Here is a 6,000-nt window from a genome sequence, read left to right on the forward strand (position 1 = left end):
TGGAGGTTCTAAAATCCATAGTATTTTATGGAGGTTTCAAAATCCATGATATTTTACGAAGGTTTCAAAATTCATGATAATTAACCGGGGGTTTTAAACCCACAAAACTTAACTGAGGTTTTAAAACCTATGTTAAATACAAGAGGATAAAAAACCTCTGTTATTGATTGATGCTTCCTGGGTTCGTAAAAACCCCGGCTAACACATTCTCCAGGGATTGTTTAGCAGGGGAAATCGAAACCTCGGGTAAAGAACTTAGTAGAGGTTTTAACCCTGGGTAATGTAAAAATAAACCTCTGTTAAAAATATTTTTTCTTGTAGTGAATTTTTTTACAAATTTCAATACGGGTTGATTTTTGACCCGGCTCATCTAGAACCCGACTCATCCGGGTTGAACCCGTGGTGAGCCGGTTGGCTCACCAACCCGCAAATAAAATGGTACACAAGAGTTTTTTTATTAAGTTGGGTTTTACATTTGGGTCATGTAGGCTTTTTTTTAGCCAACAGATAAATAATTGTATTTTTTTTAATTAAGTGAACTTGTGAGCCAACCCGTTTAACCCGACCTGCCAACCCGTGGTGGGCCAGGTCGGGGTTCGAATTTTTTGGCTTGCTAAAAATGAGTCGGGTTGGGTTGGCTCACTAAATCATCAACCCGTGGTGGGTTGAACCATGTCGGGCCGAGTTACCCGTTTTGACAGCTCTACTCTTACCCCTAATTAGGGGCCATGTCTGTTGGGGTTTCCGTTAACCCTTCAAATTCAAGCCAAAACCAAAAATAGCAAAAATAAAGTTTAGTTTGGGTTCTCCAAGGCTTGAACCCACAACCATACCAATTCCAAATCCATGCTAACCATCAAGTCAATTTATGTTTCTTGTTAACTAATACAATTCAATCATTATGTCATCGTTCCACATGCTCAAACATATTATTAAAATAATAATAATTAAATAACACACATAGAACTCGAACCCAAGTCCTTTCACATAATCAAAGTACTCTCAACTATCTGAGCTAGTAATTTTCCACATCATACCAATCAAAATTTAATGCCATAAAGGCTTCTACTACCCGCATTTAGTAATTATTTATTTATTTAATTAATTAAATTCTTCGAGTCTTACATATCTTCTTTAGAAGCAATGTAGGAAAGCAATGCTGCATTTGGATTTTCATAGTTGCAAGCTCATATTTATCCTCACAAACTTGTCATTTGAATTTGGAGAAGTTCCACTAGATGAAGCAAAATTCATACCATATTATTTTGCACATCATCATCTTCAATAGCCTCGTTAAAATCATTAACATCAGTCAACATATCTTCCATTGGATTTCGAGATTCTAAAATATCTTCAACCATATCTACACTTGTAGTAGCCAAAGGTTCGCTTACACTTGATCCTTCACCATGGAAATACCATTTTTTGTAGTTTTCAGGAAAAGCTCTACATGTTAGCTCGAAAATAAGAAAAATTGATAATATATTACATATTATATTAGTTTATATATTCAAAATATGTCATTTAATAAAATTATCTAATAGTAATAATATTTAAATAATTATTGTTTAAAAAATATATTTTACTTTGATTTTATTTTAAGTAAGAGAAATTTGATAATATAATAGAAAAATAATAGTAGTTTGAAATAATGATTTTAAGAAAAATACAATAATACTAACCTGCTAAAATTGTTGATATTGTTTAATTATATCATCTCCAGATAATTGTGTAGCAGATGGACGACTTTCTCTAGTGTTATCAAAAGCTTTTTTCACCATTTCTCCAATAATGACCTAGTGGAAAAAGTCGACCACTTCCTATATAACAATTTTTTTCCATTTGGTAAACTTAATGACCATGTATCCTTCTTATAACAAGGACAAACAAATTTTCCTTTAGTACTCCACCTTGATAGATTTCATATGCAGGAAAATCATTAGTAGTCCACAAAATATAGGCATGTAATTGAAATGTTTCTTTCATTGATTTGTCATATGTCTCTACACCATTATCCCAAAGTTCTTTCAATTCATCGATCAAAGGTTGTAAATACATATCAATGTAATTCTAGGAGCTTTGGGACCTGGAATAAGTGTTGACATTATGAAATAAGGATCTTTCATGCACATCCACTACAACAAATTCAAAGATTAGCGAGGGAATAATCCCTGCTAATTCCTTGCAAAATCATTCAGCTAGGAAATAGTGAGGAAATAGCGAGGATATTGAATCGTAGCTAAATTATAGGTAGCTAAATCGCTAGGGAACTACTTCGTAGCTAATCCTTGGTTAATCCCTAGCTAATTCGTAGCAAAGTGCTTGTAGCAAATCTCTAGCTAATCCTTAGCAAACTAGATGTAGCAAATCCCTAGCTACAACCTTTTTGCTAGAGATTAGCTACGGATTTACTACAACTAGTTTGCTAAATATTAGCTAGAGATTTCCTACAAGCATTTTGCTAGGGATTAGCCAAGGATTATCTACGAAGTAGTTCCCTAGCGATTTAGTTACCTATAATTTAGCTACGATTCAGTATCCTCGGTATTTCCTCGTCATTCCCTCGCTGAATGATTTTGCGAGGAATTAGCAAGGGATTAGCTAGGGATTATTCCCTCGCTAATCTTTTATTTGTTGTAGTGATACTCTAGCTTATATTTTAACAAATACAAGTTATATTTTTTTGTGTTAAATATGTTTTTGGTCCCTCAAATTTTAATAAATTTTGGAATTAGTCCCTCTTCGAAACTTGATACCAATTTAGTCCTTCATCTTTAGAAATGTGTGGATTTAGTCCTTATTATCAATTTTATTAAATTTATTTGATGTTTGAAGCGCATTTCATGATAGTATTTGAATTGTTTACACCATTTGACACAGTTTCGCTTCAATGTTAACTTAAATATTATCATAAAATGCATTTACAATGTCAAATAAACTTAACAAATTTGATAAGATGGACTAAATCCACACATTTCTAAAGATGAAGGACTAAATTGGTATCAAGTTTCAAAGAGGGACTAATTCCAAAATTCACTAAAACTTGAGGGACCAAAACAATATTTAACCCTATTTTTTTTCTTGTTAATGTTTTAAAATTTAAGGATATATATTTGAATTGGGTACAAATTTTAAGTTGAAATATGTAGATGCAAGAATATTTAGAGACATCAACTTATTTTATGATTTTGTTCATATGTTGAAATTTTTGTGTTACCATGGCCATTGAGTTTACTTTATATTTCAAATGTTTCTTTATTTGTTATAATCATATTCAAAATAATTTTATTTTACTATTACAAAATATTTTAAATGTTAAATATTGTTTCTTTATATTGTCCAGGATAATTTGAAAAATGTGGGTGAGGTGTACGAGGAAGAGATTTCGAAAGCACCTATACCATTAGTTAAACATTTTTCATTTGTATTAGGAACAACACCAAATCATTTTTAAGGTATTGGAACTATATCAATCATAGAAAAATATAGAGAGACAAATTGTACAAAATCAAGTGGAAAATGCACAAAAAGGAGCAAGTGATCTAGAGTTAGAAGTTAAAAAGTTGAATAGCATTATTCAAAATCAAGAGGAAACTAACATTCAACTTCATAATGAATTGCAATCTCAACGACAATTAATTGAAGATCAAGAAATTATTAGAGATGAAAACGCAACGTGATCAAATGAAGCAAGATATCGAAATAGAGATGAAATGCCAAATGACTAATTTATTAGGAAGCCCATCATTTAGTGGATCAAATGTTCCCTCAAAATGAAATAAGTTGTATTATTAATATTTAAATTTTTTAATTAATATGTCTATAATTTCATCTTTACATATTTCTAAAGTATTATTAAATAATTATTTTATTGATATTAAGGTTTTACTTTGTTTTATTTTACAGGATCAAAATCCTTGAAGATGTTGACATGAGAAGCTAAGGTGGTTTGTTTCTTGAAGATTTGATGAAGATTGAATGAAGATTTTTTGAACTATCTTGAAGCCATTACCATTGAAATGAAGCCTACATTGATGAATGAAAGGAGATTTGATGATATCCATGGTGATCAAGGCTGGAACATGTGCTCTCCATGTAGTTACATCATTTAGAAAGTGTACTTTAAGTTTGTAATTCATGTTGTAGACCTTATAGCATTAATTAGATGTTTTTTTGTCTTAGGTGTGTATTTTAATCTGTTGAATTGTTTTTCAATAGGTTAAAATGTCTCTTTTAGTCTGTTGAATGGTTTTTCAACAGGTTAAAAGGTTGACTGTAGTAGTTTTAAACTGCAACAAATTCAATCAATTGATTTAGTTTTTAATCGACTGCTTTCACTTAAGTCAAGTGAAATCAACCGATTGATTTGAAAATCAACCTGTTGAATTTCGTAACAGTTTGACTATAAAAGTTGTGATTTTCGAAAGAGAGGTAAGTTGATCATTTTAGAGCACGAATTTGTTTTGGAAACTTGTGGAAACTCTCTCCTTCATGATCATACGTGTTGCAGCTGTTGAAGATTGATCTTTGATCAATTCTTGGAGCTTTTGGCTTGGTTTGAAGCTTGGAGAAAGTGGTTTGTGGTAGGATGGGTTGTGCTACCACTGAGGTTTGATCTTTCTCAAGCTTTGTGTGTGTGCCTGGTGGTTTTCCAGATCTACAAGATGGTTCTTGCTTTGCTGGTGTGATTCTTGTGTGATTCAAGAGTTTTTATGGTGTTTTTGCATATTTTGGAAGTGTAAGGGTGGATACTTTGTAAAAATTTTGAAATAGTGCAGAGTCAAGCTAAGGTTGCCTTGACAAACTGGATGTAGCTCAGGTTTGAGTGAACCAGTATAAAAATCTCGTGGTGTCCTCTCTTCTCTAACCTTTCTCTCTTGCATTTTCATTTTAAAGTTTAAAGAACTTGTGCTTTAATAATCTTTTTCTTGTTCTTGCATGTTTTCATAGCATTTGCAGCATTGAGCATGTTTACATAATCATTTGGAACCTATCTTGATCATTATTGTGTATTGTTCCTGGTTTAAAATATAAATTCGCATTTCTGGATATTTCCCAGTAATTCAGTTGATTGTTTTCCTGTTTCAATCGGTTGATTATACTAGAACAAAATCTATTTAGTAAAATCAATTGATTAACTCTGTGTTTGATCGATTGAAAGTGTACAATTCAGTATTGTTTGCATCCTAACTTGGTGATCTATTCTGTAAACACCCAATTTTGTCTGGGCAAATAATGTTGTTTTAAAAATAAAAAAATATAAAATAACAATAATAATAATAAAAAATATATAAAATAATAAAGTTAAATAAAATTATATACATACATATATATATATATATATATATATATATATATATATATATATATATATATATATATATATTCAAAAATAAGTGTTACATAAAAAAGAAAAAAAATAATAAATTGTTAAAAAACTTTACTATTGGGGGGAATACTTTACTTTTTACGAAACAAAAGCTAAAACTTCTTCTACTTTGGTTCACGGAACAAGCAACAGGGAAGAAAAAAGAATGGAGCAGTGATAGAAACAACAGTGCAACAAGGAATATAAACAACATGCAGAATCAAGTACAAAGGGAACCATGATAGCAAAAAAGCTCAGACATTAAACAAGGTACGCATAATCTTCAATCTTCAAATTTTTGATACGATGTTCTGCCCATTCTATTTTTTTGTTATGCGATAAAGGGTATGAATCGTGAAATCCCTACATCTGATGTTGCTTGAAATTGTTAATCAGTGAATTAAAACTAGAAAATTGAAAATAAAAGAGAATTGGGTTTAAATAATCTGAAATAGAAAGGAAATAGAAAGGGTTTGATTCACTGTAAACAAATAGAGGCTCGACAGTGAGCACTGTTATTCTGGAAATCGTGGGGTAGCCATACTTGGTGTTAGAATCCTTTATTAAAGGTAGTTCGCAGTGCACGGCAAGGGAAAGGTGAGTCATAGTTGAAACAATCTTGGTTTGTGGAG

Source organism: Vigna unguiculata, chromosome 9 (assembly GCF_004118075.2).
Source record: "Vigna unguiculata cultivar IT97K-499-35 chromosome 9, ASM411807v1, whole genome shotgun sequence".
Classification (NCBI taxonomy): Eukaryota; Viridiplantae; Streptophyta; class Magnoliopsida; order Fabales; family Fabaceae; genus Vigna; species Vigna unguiculata.